Below are 20,566 nucleotides of genomic sequence, written 5' to 3'. Positions count from 1 at the left end.
GTAGGCCTCAAAGCACAACAAATATCCACTTGCAGATTCTACAGAAAGAGTGTTTCAAGATTGCTTAATCAAAAGAAAGGTTCAACTCTGTGAGATGAATGCACACATCTCGAAGAAGTTTGTCAAAATGCGTCTGTCTAATTTTTATGTGAAGATATTTCCTTTTCCACCTTAGGCTTCATAGCGTTCCAAATGTCCACTTGCAGATTCTACAAAAAGAGTGTTTCACAACTGCTCAATCACAAGAAAGTTGAAATCTATGAAATAAATTCACACATCACAAAGAAGTTTGTCAGAAGGCTTCTGTCTAGTTTTTATGTGAAGATATTGCCTTTTCCACCATAGGCCTCAAAGCGCTCCAAATGTCCACTAGCAGATTCTACGAAAAGAGTGTTTCAAAGCTGCTGAATCAAAGGAAAGATTCAACTCTGTGAGATGAATGCAGATATCACAAATAAGTTTCTCAGAATGCTTCTGTCTAGTTATTATATGAAGACATTTCGTTTTCCAACAAAGGCCTCAAAGCGCTCCAAATGACTACTTGCAGATTCTACAAAAAGAGTGTTTCAAAACTGCTCAATGAAAATTAAGGTTCAACTCTGTGAGAAGAATGCACACATCACAAAAAAGTTTGTCTGAGTGCTTCTGTCTACTTGTTATGTGAAGATATTTCCTTTTCCGTCAGAGGCCTCAAGCCACTGCAAATATCCACTGGGAGATTCTACAGAGAGAGTGTTTCAAAGTTGCTCAGTCAAAAGAAAGGTTCAACTCTGTGAGTTGAATGCACACATCACAAAGGAGTTTGTCACAATGCTTCTGTCTAGTCTTTATGTGAAGATATTTCCTTTTCCACCATAGGCCTCCAAGCAATCCAAAGGTCCACTTTCAAATTCTACAAAAAGTGTGTTTCAAAACTGCTCAATGAAAAGCAAGGTTCAACTCTGTGAGATGAATGTACACATCACAAAGAAGTTTGTCAGAACGCTTCTCTCCAGTTTTATTGTGAAGCTATTTCCTTTTCCACCAGAGGCCTCAAAGCGATCCAAATGTCCACTTGCAGATTTGATAAAAGTACTCTTTCAAAGCTGCCCAGTCAAAAGAACAGTTCAACTCTGTGAGACGAATGCTCACATTACAAAGAAGTTTGTGAGAATTCTTCTGTCTAGTTATTATGTGAAGATATTTCGTTATCCACCAGAGGCCTCAAAGCCCTCCAAATATCCACCTGCAGATTCTACAAAAAGAGTGTTTCAAAACTGCTCAATGAAAAGTAAGGATCAACTCTGTGAGATGAATGCACACATCACAAAGAAGTTTGTCAGAATGCTTCTGTCTAGTTTTTAGGTGGAGATATTTCCTTTTGCTCCACAGGCCTCAAAGCGCTTCAAATGTTCACATGCAAATTCTACAAAAAGAGGGTTTCAAAGCTGCTCAATCAAAAGAAAGGTTCAACTCTGTGAGATGAATGCACACATCAGAAAGAAGTTTGTCAGAAGGCTTCCATCTAGTTTGTATGTGAATATATTTCTTTTTCGACCCTAGGCCTCCAAGCGCTTCAAATGTCCACTTGCAGATTCTACGAAAAGTGTTTCAAAATGGCTCAATGGAAAGTAAGGTTTAACTCTGTGAGATTAATGCACACACCACAAAGAAATTGGTCAGAATGCTTCTGTCTCCTTCTGATGTGAAGATATTTTCTTTTCCACCATAGGCCTCAAAGCACTTCGAATGTCCACTTGCATTTATTACAAAAGTGGTCTTTCAAAGATGCTCAATCAAAAGAAAGGGTCAAGTCTGAGAGAGAAATGCACACAGCCCAAAGGAGGCTCTCAGAGTGCTTCTGTCAAGTTTTTATTTGAAGATATTTCCTTTTCCACCGTAGGCCTCAAAGCACAACAAATATCCACTTGCAGATTCTACAAAAAGAGTGTTTCAAGATTGCTTAATCAAAAGAAAGGTTCAACTCTGTGAGATGAATGCACACATCTCGAAGAAGTTTGTCAAAATGCGTCTGTCTAATTTTTATGTGAAGATATTTCCTTTTCCACCTTAGGCTTCATAGCGTTCCAAATGTCCACTTGCAGATTCTACAAAAAGAGTGTTTCACAACTGCTCAATCACAAGAAAGTTGAAATCTATGAAATAAATTCACACATCACAAAGAAGTTTGTCAGAAGGCTTCTGTCTAGTTTTTATGTGAAGATATTGCCTTTTCCACCATAGGCCTCGAAGCGCTCCAAATGTCCACTAGCAGATTCTATGAAAAGAGTGTTTCAAAGCTGCTGAATCAAAGGAAAGATTCAACTCTGTGAGATGAATGCAGATATCACAAATAAGTTTCTCAGAATGCTTCTGTCTAGTTATTATATGAAGACATTTCGTTTTCCAACAAAGGCCTCAAAGCGCTCCAAATGACTACTTGCAGATTCTACAAAAAGAGTGTTTCAAAACTGCTCAATGAAAATTAAGGTTCAACTCTGTGAGAAGAATGCACACATCACAAAAAAGTTTGTCTGAGTGCTTCTGTCTACTTGTTATGTGAAGATATTTCCTTTTCCGTCAGAGGCCTCAAGCCACTGCAAATATCCACTGGGAGATTCTACAGAGAGAGTGTTTCAAAGTTGCTCAGTCAAAAGAAAGGTTCAACTCTGTGAGTTGAATGCACACATCACAAAGGAGTTTGTCACAATGCTTCTGTCTAGTCTTTATGTGAAGATATTTCCTTTTCCACCATAGGCCTCCAAGCAATCCAAAGGTCCACTTTCAAATTCTACAAAAAGTGTGTTTCAAAACTGCTCAATGAAAAGCAAGGTTCAACTCTGTGAGATGAATGTACACATCACAAAGAAGTTTGTCAGAACGCTTCTCTCCAGTTTTATTGTGAAGCTATTTCCTTTTCCACCAGAGGCCTCAAAGCGATCCAAATGTCCACTTGCAGATTTGATAAAAGTACTCTTTCAAAGCTGCCCAGTCAAAAGAACAGTTCAACTCTGTGAGACGAATGCTCACATTACAAAGAAGTTTGTGAGAATTCTTCTGTCTAGTTATTATGTGAAGATATTTCGTTATCCACCAGAGGCCTCAAAGCCCTCCAAATATCCACCTGCAGATTCTACAAAAAGAGTGTTTCAAAACTGCTCAATGAAAAGTAAGGATCAACTCTGTGAGATGAATGCACACATCACAAAGAAGTTTGTCAGAATGCTTCTGTCTAGTTTTTAGGTGGAGATATTTCCTTTTGCTCCACAGGCCTCAAAGCGCTTCAAATGTTCACATGCAAATTCTACAAAAAGAGGGTTTCAAAGCTGCTCAATCAAAAGAAAGGTTCAACTCTGTGAGATGAATGCACACATCAGAAAGAAGTTTGTCAGAAGGCTTCCATCTAGTTTGTATGTGACTATATTTCTTTTTCGACCCTAGGCCTCCAAGCGCTTCAAATGTCCACTTGCAGATTCTACGAAAAGTGTTTCAAAATGGCTCAATGGAAAGTAAGGTTTAACTCTGTGAGATTAATGCACACACCACAAAGAAATTGGTCAGAATGCTTCTGTCTCCTTCTGATGTGAAGATATTTTCTTTTCCACCACAGGCCTCAAAGCACTTCGAATGTCCACTTGCATTTATTACAAAAGTGGTCTTTCAAAGATGCTCAATCAAAAGAAAGGGTCAAGTCTGAGAGATAAATGCACACAGCCTAAAGGAGGCTCTCAGAGTGCTTCTGTCAAGTTTTTATTTGAAGATATTTCCTTTTCCACCGTAGGCCTCAAAGCACAACAAATATCCACTTGCAGATTCTACAGAAAGAGTGTTTCAAGATTGCTTAATCAAAAGAAAGGTTCAACTCTGTGAGATGAATGCACACATCTCGAAGAAGTTTGTCAAAATGCGTCTGTCTAATTTTTATGTGAAGATATTTCCTTTTCCACCTTAGGCTTCATAGCGTTCCAAATGTCCACTTGCAGATTCTACAAAAAGAGTGTTTCACAACTGCTCAATCACAAGAAAGTTGAAATCTATGAAATAAATTCACACATCACAAAGAAGTTTGTCAGAAGGCTTCTGTCTAGTTTTTATGTGAAGATATTGCCTTTTCCACCATAGGCCTCGAAGCGCTCCAAATGTCCACTAGCAGATTCTACGAAAAGAGTGTTTCAAAGCTGCTGAATCAAAGGAAAGATTCAACTCTGTGAGATGAATGCAGATATCACAAATAAGTTTCTCAGAATGCTTCTGTCTAGTTATTATATGAAGACATTTCGTTTTCCAACAAAGGCCTCAAAGCGCTCCAAATGACTACTTGCAGATTCTACAAAAAGAGTGTTTCAAAACTGCTCAATGAAAATTAAGGTTCAACTCTGTGAGAAGAATGCACACATCACAAAAAAGTTTGTCTGAGTGCTTCTGTCTACTTGTTATGTGAAGATATTTCCTTTTCCGTCAGAGGCCTCAAGCCACTGCAAATATCCACTGGGAGATTCTACAGAGAGAGTGTTTCAAAGTTGCTCAGTCAAAAGAAAGGTTCAACTCTGTGAGTTCAATGCACACATCACAAAGGAGTTTGTCACAATGCTTCTGTCTAGTCTTTATGTGAAGATATTTCCTTTTCCACCATAGGCCTCCAAGCAATCCAAAGGTCCACTTTCAAATTCTACAAAAAGTGTGTTTCAAAACTGCTCAATGAAAAGCAAGGTTCAACTCTGTGAGATGAATGTACACATCACAAAGAAGTTTGTCAGAACGCTTCTCTCCAGTTTTATTGTGAAGCTATTTCCTTTTCCACCAGAGGCCTCAAAGCGATCCAAATGTCCACTTGCAGATTTGATAAAAGTACTCTTTCAAAGCTGCCCAGTCAAAAGAACAGTTCAACTCTGTGAGACGAATGCTCACATTACAAAGAAGTTTGTGAGAATTCTTCTGTCTAGTTATTATGTGAAGATATTTCGTTATCCACCAGAGGCCTCAAAGCCCTCCAAATATCCACCTGCAGATTCTACAAAAAGAGTGTTTCAAAACTGCTCAATGAAAAGTAAGGATCAACTCTGTGAGATGAATGCACACATCACAAAGAAGTTTGTCAGAATGCTTCTGTCTAGTTTTTAGGTGGAGATATTTCCTTTTGCTCCACAGGCCTCAAAGCGCTTCAAATGTTCACATGCAAATTCTACAAAAAGAGGGTTTCAAAGCTGCTCAATCAAAAGAAAGGTTCAACTCTGTGAGATGAATGCACACATCAGAAAGAAGTTTGTCAGAAGGCTTCCATCTAGTTTGTATGTGAATATATTTCTTTTTCGACCCTAGGCCTCCAAGCGCTTCAAATGTCCACTTGCAGATTCTACGAAAAGTGTTTCAAAATGGCTCAATGGAAAGTAAGGTTTAACTCTGTGAGATTAATGCACACACCACAAAGAAATTGGTCAGAATGCTTCTGTCTCCTTCTGATGTGAAGATATTTTCTTTTCCACCATAGGCCTCAAAGCACTTCGAATGTCCACTTGCATTTATTACAAAAGTGGTCTTTCAAAGATGCTCAATCAAAAGAAAGGGTCAAGTCTGAGAGAGAAATGCACACAGCCCAAAGGAGGCTCTCAGAGTGCTTCTGTCAAGTTTTTATTTGAAGATATTTCCTTTTCCACCGTAGGCCTCAAAGCACAACAAATATCCACTTGCAGATTCTACAAAAAGAGTGTTTCAAGATTGCTTAATCAAAAGAAAGGTTCAACTCTGTGAGATGAATGCACACATCTCGAAGAAGTTTGTCAAAATGCGTCTGTCTAATTTTTATGTGAAGATATTTCCTTTTCCACCTTAGGCTTCATAGCGTTCCAAATGTCCACTTGCAGATTCTACAAAAAGAGTGTTTCACAACTGCTCAATCACAAGAAAGTTGAAATCTATGAAATAAATTCACACATCACAAAGAAGTTTGTCAGAAGGCTTCTGTCTAGTTTTTATGTGAAGATATTGCCTTTTCCACCATAGGCCTCAAAGCGCTCCAAATGTCCACTAGCAGATTCTACGAAAAGACTGTTTCAAAGCTGCTGAATCAAAGGAAAGATTCAACTCTGTGAGATGAATGCAGATATCACAAATAAGTTTCTCAGAATGCTTCTGTCTAGTTATTATATGAAGACATTTCGTTTTCCAACAAAGGCCTCAAAGCGCTCCAAATGACTACTTGCAGATTCTACAAAAAGAGTGTTTCAAAACTGCTCAATGAAAATTAAGGTTCAACTCTGTGAGAAGAATGCACACATCACAAAAAAGTTTGTCTGAGTGCTTCTGTCTACTTGTTATGTGAAGATATTTCCTTTTCCGTCAGAGGCCTCAAGCCACTGCAAATATCCACTGGGAGATTCTACAGAGAGAGTGTTTCAAAGTTGCTCAGTCAAAAGAAAGGTTCAACTCTGTGAGTTCAATGCACACATCACAAAGGAGTTTGTCACAATGCTTCTGTCTAGTCTTTATGTGAAGATATTTCCTTTTCCACCATAGGCCTCCAAGCAATCCAAAGGTCCACTTTCAAATTCTACAAAAAGTGTGTTTCAAAACTGCTCAATGAAAAGCAAGGTTCAACTCTGTGAGATGAATGTACACATCACAAAGAAGTTTGTCAGAACGCTTCTCTCCAGTTTTATTGTGAAGCTATTTCCTTTTCCACCAGAGGCCTCAAAGCGATCCAAATGTCCACTTGCAGATTTGATAAAAGTACTCTTTCAAAGCTGCCCAGTCAAAAGAACAGTTCAACTCTGTGAGACGAATGCTCACATTACAAAGAAGTTTGTGAGACTTCTTCTGTCTAGTTATTATGTGAAGATATTTCGTTATCCACCAGAGGCCTCAAAGCCCTCCAAATATCCACCTGCAGATTCTACAAAAAGAGTGTTTCAAAACTGCTCAATGAAAAGTAAGGATCAACTCTGTGAGATGAATGCACACATCACAAAGAAGTTTGTCAGAATGCTTCTGTCTAGTTTTTAGGTGGAGATATTTCCTTTTGCTCCACAGGCCTCAAAGCGCTTCAAATGTTCACAGGCAAATTCTACAAAAAGAGGGTTTCAAAGCTGCTCAATCAAAAGAAAGGTTCAACTCTGTGAGATGAATGCACACATCAGAAAGAAGTTTGTCAGAAGGCTTCCATCTAGTTTGTATGTGAATATATTTCTTTTTCGACCCTAGGCCTCCAAGCGCTTCAAATGTCCACTTGCAGATTCTACGAAAAGTGTTTCAAAATGGCTCAATGGAAAGTAAGGTTTAACTCTGTGAGATTAATGCACACACCACAAAGAAATTGGTCAGAATGCTTCTGTCTCCTTCTGATGTGAAGATATTTTCTTTTCCACCATAGGCCTCAAAGCACTTCGAATGTCCACTTGCATTTATTACAAAAGTGGTCTTTCAAAGATGCTCAATCAAAAGAAAGGGTCAAGTCTGAGAGAGAAATGCACACAGCCCAAAGGAGGCTCTCAGAGTGCTTCTGTCAAGTTTTTATTTGAAGATATTTCCTTTTCCACCGTAGGCCTCAAAGCACAACAAATATCCACTTGCAGATTCTACAAAAAGAGTGTTTCAAGATTGCTTAATCAAAAGAAAGGTTCAACTCTGTGAGATGAATGCACACATCTCGAAGAAGTTTGTCAAAATGCGTCTGTCTAATTTTTATGTGAAGATATTTCCTTTTCCACCTTAGGCTTCATAGCGTTCCAAATGTCCACTTGCAGATTCTACAAAAAGAGTGTTTCACAACTGCTCAATCACAAGAAAGTTGAAATCTATGAAATAAATTCACACATCACAAAGAAGTTTGTCAGAAGGCTTCTGTCTAGTTTTTATGTGAAGATATTGCCTTTTCCACCATAGGCCTCGAAGCGCTCCAAATGTCCACTAGCAGATTCTACGAAAAGAGTGTTTCAAAGCTGCTGAATCAAAGGAAAGATTCAACTCTGTGAGATGAATGCAGATATCACAAATAAGTTTCTCAGAATGCTTCTGTCTAGTTATTATATGAAGACATTTCGTTTTCCAACAAAGGCCTCAAAGCGCTCCAAATGACTACTTGCAGATTCTACAAAAAGAGTGTTTCAAAACTGCTCAATGAAAATTAAGGTTCAACTCTGTGAGAAGAATGCACACATCACAAAAAAGTTTGTCTGAGTGCTTCTGTCTACTTGTTATGTGAAGATATTTCCTTTTCCGTCAGAGGCCTCAAGCCACTGCAAATATCCACTGGGAGATTCTACAGAGAGAGTGTTTCAAAGTTGCTCAGTCAAAAGAAAGGTTCAACTCTGTGAGTTGAATGCACACATCACAAAGGAGTTTGTCACAATGCTTCTGTCTAGTCTTTATGTGAAGATATTTCCTTTTCCACCATAGGCCTCCAAGCAATCCAAAGGTCCACTTTCAAATTCTACAAAAAGTGTGTTTCAAAACTGCTCAATGAAAAGCAAGGTTCAACTCTGTGAGATGAATGTACACATCACAAAGAAGTTTGTCAGAACGCTTCTCTCCAGTTTTATTGTGAAGCTATTTCCTTTTCCACCAGAGGCCTCAAAGCGATCCAAATGTCCACTTGCAGATTTGATAAAAGTACTCTTTCAAAGCTGCGCAGTCAAAAGAACAGTTCAACTCTGTGAGACGAATGCTCACATTACAAAGAAGTTTGTGAGACTTCTTCTGTCTAGTTATTATGTGAAGATATTTCGTTATCCACCAGAGGCCTCAAAGCCCTCCAAATATCCACCTGCAGATTCTACAAAAAGAGTGTTTCAAAACTGCTCAATGAAAAGTAAGGATCAACTCTGTGAGATGAATGCACACATCACAAAGAAGTTTGTCAGAATGCTTCTGTCTAGTTTTTAGGTGGAGATATTTCCTTTTGCTCCACAGGCCTCAAAGCGCTTCAAATGTTCACATGCAAATTCTACAAAAAGAGGGTTTCAAAGCTGCTCAATCAAAAGAAAGGTTCAACTCTGTGAGATGAATGCACACATCAGAAAGAAGTTTGTCAGAAGGCTTCCATCTAGTTTGTATGTGAATATATTTCTTTTTCGACCCTAGGCCTCCAAGCGCTTCAAATGTCCACTTGCAGATTCTACGAAAAGTGTTTCAAAATGGCTCAATGGAAAGTAAGGTTTAACTCTGTGAGATTAATGCACACACCACAAAGAAATTGGTCAGAATGCTTCTGTCTCCTTCTGATGTGAAGATATTTTCTTTTCCACCACAGGCCTCAAAGCACTTCGAATGTCCACTTGCATTTATTACAAAAGTGGTCTTTCAAAGATGCTCAATCAAAAGAAAGGGTCAAGTCTGAGAGAGAAATGCACACAGCCCAAAGGAGGCTCTCAGAGTGCTTCTGTCAAGTTTTTATTTGAAGATATTTCCTTTTCCACCGTAGGCCTCAAAGCACAACAAATATCCACTTGCAGATTCTACAAAAAGAGTGTTTCAAGATTGCTTAATCAAAAGAAAGGTTCAACTCTGTGAGATGAATGCACACATCTCGAAGAAGTTTGTCAAAATGCGTCTGTCTAATTTTTATGTGAAGATATTTCCTTTTCCACCTTAGGCTTCATAGCGTTCCAAATGTCCACTTGCAGATTCTACAAAAAGAGTGTTTCACAACTGCTCAATCACAAGAAAGTTGAAATCTATGAAATAAATTCACACATCACAAAGAAGTTTGTCAGAAGGCTTCTGTCTAGTTTTTATGTGAAGATATTGCCTTTTCCACCATAGGCCTCAAAGCGCTCCAAATGTCCACTAGCAGATTCTACGAAAAGAGTGTTTCAAAGCTGCTGAATCAAAGGAAAGATTCAACTCTGTGAGATGAATGCAGATATCACAAATAAGTTTCTCAGAATGCTTCTGTCTAGTTATTATATGAAGACATTTCGTTTTCCAACAAAGGCCTCAAAGCGCTCCAAATGACTACTTGCAGATTCTACAAAAAGAGTGTTTCAAAACTGCTCAATGAAAATTAAGGTTCAACTCTGTGAGAAGAATGCACACATCACAAAAAAGTTTGTCTGAGTGCTTCTGTCTACTTGTTATGTGAAGATATTTCCTTTTCCGTCAGAGGCCTCAAGCCACTGCAAATATCCACTGGGAGATTCTACAGAGAGAGTGTTTCAAAGTTGCTCAGTCAAAAGAAAGGTTCAACTCTGTGAGTTGAATGCACACATCACAAAGGAGTTTGTCACAATGCTTCTGTCTAGTCTTTATGTGAAGATATTTCCTTTTCCACCATAGGCCTCCAAGCAATCCAAAGGTCCACTTTCAAATTCTACAAAAAGTGTGTTTCAAAACTGCTCAATGAAAAGCAAGGTTCAACTCTGTGAGATGAATGTACACATCACAAAGAAGTTTGTCAGAACGCTTCTCTCCAGTTTTATTGTGAAGCTATTTCCTTTTCCACCAGAGGCCTCAAAGCGATCCAAATGTCCACTTGCAGATTTGATAAAAGTACTCTTTCAAAGCTGCCCAGTCAAAAGAACAGTTCAACTCTGTGAGACGAATGCTCACATTACAAAGAAGTTTGTGAGAATTCTTCTGTCTAGTTATTATGTGAAGATATTTCGTTATCCACCAGAGGCCTCAAAGCCCTCCAAATATCCACCTGCAGATTCTACAAAAAGAGTGTTTCAAAACTGCTCAATGAAAAGTAAGGATCAACTCTGTGAGATGAATGCACACATCACAAAGAAGTTTGTCAGAATGCTTCTGTCTAGTTTTTAGGTGGAGATATTTCCTTTTGCTCCACAGGCCTCAAAGCGCTTCAAATGTTCACAGGCAAATTCTACAAAAAGAGGGTTTCAAAGCTGCTCAATCAAAAGAAAGGTTCAACTCTGTGAGATGAATGCACACATCAGAAAGAAGTTTGTCAGAAGGCTTCCATCTAGTTTGTATGTGAATATATTTCTTTTTCGACCCTAGGCCTCCAAGCGCTTCAAATGTCCACTTGCAGATTCTACGAAAAGTGTTTCAAAATGGCTCAATGGAAAGTAAGGTTTAACTCTGTGAGATTAATGCACACACCACAAAGAAATTGGTCAGAATGCTTCTGTCTCCTTCTGATGTGAAGATATTTTCTTTTCCACCATAGGCCTCAAAGCACTTCGAATGTCCACTTGCATTTATTACAAAAGTGGTCTTTCAAAGATGCTCAATCAAAAGAAAGGGTCAAGTCTGAGAGAGAAATGCACACAGCCCAAAGGAGGCTCTCAGAGTGCTTCTGTCAAGTTTTTATTTGAAGATATTTCCTTTTCCACCGTAGGCCTCAAAGCACAACAAATATCCACTTGCAGATTCTACAAAAAGAGTGTTTCAAGATTGCTTAATCAAAAGAAAGGTTCAACTCTGTGAGATGAATGCACACATCTCGAAGAAGTTTGTCAAAATGCGTCTGTCTAATTTTTATGTGAAGATATTTCCTTTTCCACCTTAGGCTTCATAGCGTTCCAAATGTCCACTTGCAGATTCTACAAAAAGAGTGTTTCACAACTGCTCAATCACAAGAAAGTTGAAATCTATGAAATAAATTCACACATCACAAAGAAGTTTGTCAGAAGGCTTCTGTCTAGTTTTTATGTGAAGATATTGCCTTTTCCACCATAGGCCTCAAAGCGCTCCAAATGTCCACTAGCAGATTCTACGAAAAGAGTGTTTCAAAGCTGCTGAATCAAAGGAAAGATTCAACTCTGTGAGATGAATGCAGATATCACAAATAAGTTTCTCAGAATGCTTCTGTCTAGTTATTATATGAAGACATTTCGTTTTCCAACAAAGGCCTCAAAGCGCTCCAAATGACTACTTGCAGATTCTACAAAAAGAGTGTTTCAAAACTGCTCAATGAAAATTAAGGTTCAACTCTGTGAGAAGAATGCACACATCACAAAAAAGTTTGTCTGAGTGCTTCTGTCTACTTGTTATGTGAAGATATTTCCTTTTCCGTCAGAGGCCTCAAGCCACTGCAAATATCCACTGGGAGATTCTACAGAGAGAGTGTTTCAAAGTTGCTCAGTCAAAAGAAAGGTTCAACTCTGTGAGTTGAATGCACACATCACAAAGGAGTTTGTCACAATGCTTCTGTCTAGTCTTTATGTGAAGATATTTCCTTTTCCACCATAGGCCTCCAAGCAATCCAAAGGTCCACTTTCAAATTCTACAAAAAGTGTGTTTCAAAACTGCTCAATGAAAAGCAAGGTTCAACTCTGTGAGATGAATGTACACATCACAAAGAAGTTTGTCAGAACGCTTCTCTCCAGTTTTATTGTGAAGCTATTTCCTTTTCCACCAGAGGCCTCAAAGCGATCCAAATGTCCACTTGCAGATTTGATAAAAGTACTCTTTCAAAGCTGCGCAGTCAAAAGAACAGTTCAACTCTGTGAGACGAATGCTCACATTACAAAGAAGTTTGTGAGAATTCTTCTGTCTAGTTATTATGTGAAGATATTTCGTTATCCACCAGAGGCCTCAAAGCCCTCCAAATATCCACCTGCAGATTCTACAAAAAGAGTGTTTCAAAACTGCTCAATGAAAAGTAAGGATCAACTCTGTGAGATGAATGCACACATCACAAAGAAGTTTGTCAGAATGCTTCTGTCTAGTTTTTAGGTGGAGATATTTCCTTTTGCTCCACAGGCCTCAAAGCGCTTCAAATGTTCACATGCAAATTCTACAAAAAGAGGGTTTCAAAGCTGCTCAATCAAAAGAAAGGTTCAACTCTGTGAGATGAATGCACACATCAGAAAGAAGTTTGTCAGAAGGCTTCCATCTAGTTTGTATGTGACTATATTTCTTTTTCGACCCTAGGCCTCCAAGCGCTTCAAATGTCCACTTGCAGATTCTACGAAAAGTGTTTCAAAATGGCTCAATGGAAAGTAAGGTTTAACTCTGTGAGATTAATGCACACACCACAAAGAAATTGGTCAGAATGCTTCTGTCTCCTTCTGATGTGAAGATATTTTCTTTTCCACCACAGGCCTCAAAGCACTTCGAATGTCCACTTGCATTTATTACAAAAGTGGTCTTTCAAAGATGCTCAATCAAAAGAAAGGGTCAAGTCTGAGAGATAAATGCACACAGCCTAAAGGAGGCTCTCAGAGTGCTTCTGTCAAGTTTTTATTTGAAGATATTTCCTTTTCCACCGTAGGCCTCAAAGCACAACAAATATCCACTTGCAGATTCTACAGAAAGAGTGTTTCAAGATTGCTTAATCAAAAGAAAGGTTCAACTCTGTGAGATGAATGCACACATCTCGAAGAAGTTTGTCAAAATGCGTCTGTCTAATTTTTATGTGAAGATATTTCCTTTTCCACCTTAGGCTTCATAGCGTTCCAAATGTCCACTTGCAGATTCTACAAAAAGAGTGTTTCACAACTGCTCAATCACAAGAAAGTTGAAATCTATGAAATAAATTCACACATCACAAAGAAGTTTGTCAGAAGGCTTCTGTCTAGTTTTTATGTGAAGATATTGCCTTTTCCACCATAGGCCTCAAATCGCTCCAAATGTCCACTAGCAGATTCTACGAAAAGAGTGTTTCAAAGCTGCTGAATCAAAGGAAAGATTCAACTCTGTGAGATGAATGCAGATATCACAAATAAGTTTCTCAGAATGCTTCTGTCTAGTTATTATATGAAGACATTTCGTTTTCCAACAAAGGCCTCAAAGCGCTCCAAATGACTACTTGCAGATTCTACAAAAAGAGTGTTTCAAAACTGCTCAATGAAAATTAAGGTTCAACTCTGTGAGAAGAATGCACACATCACAAAAAAGTTTGTCTGAGTGCTTCTGTCTACTTGTTATGTGAAGATATTTCCTTTTCCGTCAGAGGCCTCAAGCCACTGCAAATATCCACTGGGAGATTCTACAGAGAGAGTGTTTCAAAGTTGCTCAGTCAAAAGAAAGGTTCAACTCTGTGAGTTGAATGCACACATCACAAAGGAGTTTGTCACAATGCTTCTGTCTAGTCTTTATGTGAAGATATTTCCTTTTCCACCATAGGCCTCCAAGCAATCCAAAGGTCCACTTTCAAATTCTACAAAAAGTGTGTTTCAAAACTGCTCAATGAAAAGCAAGGTTCAACTCTGTGAGATGAATGTACACATCACAAAGAAGTTTGTCAGAACGCTTCTCTCCAGTTTTATTGTGAAGCTATTTCCTTTTCCACCAGAGGCCTCAAAGCGATCCAAATGTCCACTTGCAGATTTGATAAAAGTACTCTTTCAAAGCTGCCCAGTCAAAAGAACAGTTCAACTCTGTGAGACGAATGCTCACATTACAAAGAAGTTTGTGAGAATTCTTCTGTCTAGTTATTATGTGAAGATATTTCGTTATCCACCAGAGGCCTCAAAGCCCTCCAAATATCCACCTGCAGATTCTACAAAAAGAGTGTTTCAAAACTGCTCAATGAAAAGTAAGGATCAACTCTGTGAGATGAATGCACACATCACAAAGAAGTTTGTCAGAATGCTTCTGTCTAGTTTTTAGGTGGAGATATTTCCTTTTGCTCCACAGGCCTCAAAGCGCTTCAAATGTTCACATGCAAATTCTACAAAAAGAGGGTTTCAAAGCTGCTCAATCAAAAGAAAGGTTCAACTCTGTGAGATGAATGCACACATCAGAAAGAAGTTTGTCAGAAGGCTTCCATCTAGTTTGTATGTGAATATATTTCTTTTTCGACCCTAGGCCTCCAAGCGCTTCAAATGTCCACTTGCAGATTCTACGAAAAGTGTTTCAAAATGGCTCAATGGAAAGTAAGGTTTAACTCTGTGAGATTAATGCACACACCACAAAGAAATTGGTCAGAATGCTTCTGTCTCCTTCTGATGTGAAGATATTTTCTTTTCCACCATAGGCCTCAAAGCACTTCGAATGTCCACTTGCATTTATTACAAAAGTGGTCTTTCAAAGATGCTCAATCAAAAGAAAGGGTCAAGTCTGAGAGAGAAATGCACACAGCCCAAAGGAGGCTCTCAGAGTGCTTCTGTCAAGTTTTTATTTGAAGATATTTCCTTTTCCACCGTAGGCCTCAAAGCACAACAAATATCCACTTGCAGATTCTACAAAAAGAGTGTTTCAAGATTGCTTAATCAAAAGAAAGGTTCAACTCTGTGAGATGAATGCACACATCTCGAAGAAGTTTGTCAAAATGCGTCTGTCTAATTTTTATGTGAAGATATTTCCTTTTCCACCTTAGGCTTCATAGCGTTCCAAATGTCCACTTGCAGATTCTACAAAAAGAGTGTTTCACAACTGCTCAATCACAAGAAAGTTGAAATCTATGAAATAAATTCACACATCACAAAGAAGTTTGTCAGAAGGCTTCTGTCTAGTTTTTATGTGAAGATATTGCCTTTTCCACCATAGGCCTCGAAGCGCTCCAAATGTCCACTAGCAGATTCTATGAAAAGAGTGTTTCAAAGCTGCTGAATCAAAGGAAAGATTCAACTCTGTGAGATGAATGCAGATATCACAAATAAGTTTCTCAGAATGCTTCTGTCTAGTTATTATATGAAGACATTTCGTTTTCCAACAAAGGCCTCAAAGCGCTCCAAATGACTACTTGCAGATTCTACAAAAAGAGTGTTTCAAAACTGCTCAATGAAAATTAAGGTTCAACTCTGTGAGAAGAATGCACACATCACAAAAAAGTTTGTCTGAGTGCTTCTGTCTACTTGTTATGTGAAGATATTTCCTTTTCCGTCAGAGGCCTCAAGCCACTGCAAATATCCACTGGGAGATTCTACAGAGAGAGTGTTTCAAAGTTGCTCAGTCAAAAGAAAGGTTCAACTCTGTGAGTTGAATGCACACATCACAAAGGAGTTTGTCACAATGCTTCTGTCTAGTCTTTATGTGAAGATATTTCCTTTTCCACCATAGGCCTCCAAGCAATCCAAAGGTCCACTTTCAAATTCTACAAAAAGTGTGTTTCAAAACTGCTCAATGAAAAGCAAGGTTCAACTCTGTGAGATGAATGTACACATCACAAAGAAGTTTGTCAGAACGCTTCTCTCCAGTTTTATTGTGAAGCTATTTCCTTTTCCACCAGAGGCCTCAAAGCGATCCAAATGTCCACTTGCAGATTTGATAAAAGTACTCTTTCAAAGCTGCCCAGTCAAAAGAACAGTTCAACTCTGTGAGACGAATGCTCACATTACAAAGAAGTTTGTGAGAATTCTTCTGTCTAGTTATTATGTGAAGATATTTCGTTATCCACCAGAGGCCTCAAAGCCCTCCAAATATCCACCTGCAGATTCTACAAAAAGAGTGTTTCAAAACTGCTCAATGAAAAGTAAGGATCAACTCTGTGAGATGAATGCACACATCACAAAGAAGTTTGTCAGAATGCTTCTGTCTAGTTTTTAGGTGGAGATATTTCCTTTTGCTCCACAGGCCTCAAAGCGCTTCAAATGTTCACATGCAAATTCTACAAAAAGAGGGTTTCAAAGCTGCTCAATCAAAAGAAAGGTTCAACTCTGTGAGATGAATGCACACATCAGAAAGAAGTTTGTCAGAAGGCTTCCATCTAGTTTGTATGTGACTATATTTCTTTTTCGACCCTAGGCCTCCAAGCGCTTCAAATGTCCACTTGCAGATTCTACGAAAAGTGTTTCAAAATGGCTCAATGGAAAGTAAGGTTTAACTCTGTGAGATTAATGCACACACCACAAAGAAATTGGTCAGAATGCTTCTGTCTCCTTCTGATGTGAAGATATTTTCTTTTCCACCACAGGCCTCAAAGCACTTCGAATGTCCACTTGCATTTATTACAAAAGTGGTCTTTCAAAGATGCTCAATCAAAAGAAAGGGTCAAGTCTGAGAGAGAAATGCACACAGCCTAAAGGAGGCTCTCAGAGTGCTTCTGTCAAGTTTTTATTTGAAGATATTTCCTTTTCCACCGTAGGCCTCAAAGCACAACAAATATCCACTTGCAGATTCTACAGAAAGAGTGTTTCAAGATTGCTTAATCAAAAGAAAGGTTCAACTCTGTGAGATGAATGCACACATCTCGAAGAAGTTTGTCAAAATGCGTCTGTCTAATTTTTATGTGAAGATATTTCCTTTTCCACCTTAGGCTTCATAGCGTTCCAAATGTCCACTTGCAGATTCTACAAAAAGAGTGTTTCACAACTGCTCAATCACAAGAAAGTTGAAATCTATGAAATAAATTCACACATCACAAAGAAGTTTGTCAGAAGGCTTCTGTCTAGTTTTTATGTGAAGATATTGCCTTTTCCACCATAGGCCTCGAAGCGCTCCAAATGTCCACTAGCAGATTCTACGAAAAGACTGTTTCAAAGCTGCTGAATCAAAGGAAAGATTCAACTCTGTGAGATGAATGCAGATATCACAAATAAGTTTCTCAGAATGCTTCTGTCTAGTTATTATATGAAGACATTTCGTTTTCCAACAAAGGCCTCAAAGCGCTCCAAATGACTACTTGCAGATTCTACAAAAAGAGTGTTTCAAAACTGCTCAATGAAAATTAAGGTTCAACTCTGTGAGAAGAATGCACACATCACAAAAAAGTTTGTCTGAGTGCTTCTGTCTACTTGTTATGTGAAGATATTTCCTTTTCCGTCAGAGGCCTCAAGCCACTGCAAATATCCACTGGGAGATTCTACAGAGAGAGTGTTTCAAAGTTGCTCAGTCAAAAGAAAGGTTCAACTCTGTGAGTTGAATGCACACATCACAAAGGAGTTTGTCACAATGCTTCTGTCTAGTCTTTATGTGAAGATATTTCCTTTTCCACCATAGGCCTCCAAGCAATCCAAAGGTCCACTTTCAAATTCTACAAAAAGTGTGTTTCAAAACTGCTCAATGAAAAGCAAGGTTCAACTCTGTGAGATGAATGTACACATCACAAAGAAGTTTGTCAGAACGCTTCTCTCCAGTTTTATTGTGAAGCTATTTCCTTTTCCACCAGAGGCCTCAAAGCGATCCAAATGTCCACTTGCAGATTTGATAAAAGTACTCTTTCAAAGCTGCCCAGTCAAAAGAACAGTTCAACTCTGTGAGACGAATGCTCACATTACAAAGAAGTTTGTGAGACTTCTTCTGTCTAGTTATTATGTGAAGATATTTCGTTATCCACCAGAGGCCTCAAAGCCCTCCAAATATCCACCTGCAGATTCTACAAAAAGAGTGTTTCAAAACTGCTCAATGAAAAGTAAGGATCAACTCTGTGAGATGAATGCACACATCACAAAGAAGTTTGTCAGAATGCTTCTGTCTAGTTTTTAGGTGGAGATATTTCCTTTTGCTCCACAGGCCTCAAAGCGCTTCAAATGTTCACAGGCAAATTCTACAAAAAGAGGGTTTCAAAGCTGCTCAATCAAAAGAAAGGTTCAACTCTGTGAGATGAATGCACACATCAGAAAGAAGTTTGTCAGAAGGCTTCCATCTAGTTTGTATGTGAATATATTTCTTTTTCGACCCTAGGCCTCCAAGCGCTTCAAATGTCCACTTGCAGATTCTACGAAAAGTGTTTCAAAATGGCTCAATGGAAAGTAAGGTTTAACTCTGTGAGATTAATGCACACACCACAAAGAAATTGGTCAGAATGCTTCTGTCTCCTTCTGATGTGAAGATATTTTCTTTTCCACCATAGGCCTCAAAGCACTTCGAATGTCCACTTGCATTTATTACAAAAGTGGTCTTTCAAAGATGCTCAATCAAAAGAAAGGGTCAAGTCTGAGAGAGAAATGCACACAGCCCAAAGGAGGCTCTCAGAGTGCTTCTGTCAAGTTTTTATTTGAAGATATTTCCTTTTCCACCGTAGGCCTCAAAGCACAACAAATATCCACTTGCAGATTCTACAAAAAGAGTGTTTCAAGATTGCTTAATCAAAAGAAAGGTTCAACTCTGTGAGATGAATGCACACATCTCGAAGAAGTTTGTCAAAATGCGTCTGTCTAATTTTTATGTGAAGATATTTCCTTTTCCACCTTAGGCTTCATAGCGTTCCAAATGTCCACTTGCAGATTCTACAAAAAGAGTGTTTCACAACTGCTCAATCACAAGAAAGTTGAAATCTATGAAATAAATTCACACATCACAAAGAAGTTTGTCAGAAGGCTTCTGTCTAGTTTTTATGTGAAGATATTGCCTTTTCCACCATAGGCCTCGAAGCGCTCCAAATGTCCACTAGCAGATTCTACGAAAAGAGTGTTTCAAAGCTGCTGAATCAAAGGAAAGATTCAACTCTGTGAGATGAATGCAGATATCACAAATAAGTTTCTCAGAATGCTTCTGTCTAGTTATTATATGAAGACATTTCGTTTTCCAACAAAGGCCTCAAAGCGCTCCAAATGACTACTTGCAGATTCTACAAAAAGAGTGTTTCAAAACTGCTCAATGAAAATTAAGGTTCAACTCTGTGAGAAGAATGCACACATCACAAAAAAGTTTGTCTGAGTGCTTCTGTCTACTTGTTATGTGAAGATATTTCCTTTTCCGTCAGAGGCCTCAAGCCACTGCAAATATCCACTGGGAGATTCTACAGAGAGAGTGTTTCAAAGTTGCTCAGTCAAAAGAAAGGTTCAACTCTGTGAGTTGAATGCACACATCACAAAGGAGTTTGTCACAATGCTTCTGTCTAGTCTTTATGTGAAGATATTTCCTTTTCCACCATAGGCCTCCAAGCAATCCAAAGGTCCACTTTCAAATTCTACAAAAAGTGTGTTTCAAAACTGCTCAATGAAAAGCAAGGTTCAACTCTGTGAGATGAATGTACACATCACAAAGAAGTTTGTCAGAACGCTTCTCTCCAGTTTTATTGTGAAGCTATTTCCTTTTCCACCAGAGGCCTCAAAGCGATCCAAATGTCCACTTGCAGATTTGATAAAAGTACTCTTTCAAAGCTGCCCAGTCAAAAGAACAGTTCAACTCTGTGAGACGAATGCTCACATTACAAAGAAGTTTGTGAGAATTCTTCTGTCTAGTTATTATGTGAAGATATTTCGTTATCCACCAGAGGCCTCAAAGCCCTCCAAATATCCACCTGCAGATTCTACAAAAAGAGTGTTTCAAAACTGCTCAATGAAAAGTAAGGATCAACTCTGTGAGATGAATGCACACATCACAAAGAAGTTTGTCAGAATGCTTCTGTCTAGTTTTTAGGTGGAGATATTTCCTTTTGCTCCACAGGCCTCAAAGCGCTTCAAATGTTCACATGCAAATTCTACAAAAAGAGGGTTTCAAAGCTGCTCAATCAAAAGAAAGGTTCAACTCTGTGAGATGAATGCACACATCAGAAAGAAGTTTGTCAGAAGGCTTCCATCTAGTTTGTATGTGAATATATTTCTTTTTCGACCCTAGGCCTCCAAGCGCTTCAAATGTCCACTTGCAGATTCTACGAAAAGTGTTTCAAAATGGCTCAATGGAAAGTAAGGTTTAACTCTGTGAGATTAATGCACACACCACAAAGAAATTGGTCAGAATGCTTCTGTCTCCTTCTGATGTGAAGATATTTTCTTTTCCACCATAGGCCTCAAAGCACTTCGAATGTCCACTTGCATTTATTACAAAAGTGGTCTTTCAAAGATGCTCAATCAAAAGAAAG

Source organism: Pan paniscus, chromosome Y (assembly GCF_029289425.2).
Source record: "Pan paniscus chromosome Y, NHGRI_mPanPan1-v2.0_pri, whole genome shotgun sequence".
Taxonomy (NCBI): domain Eukaryota; kingdom Metazoa; phylum Chordata; class Mammalia; order Primates; family Hominidae; genus Pan; species Pan paniscus.
The sequence above is the reverse complement of the archived record's forward strand: the minus strand, read 5'-3'. Positions refer to the sequence as shown.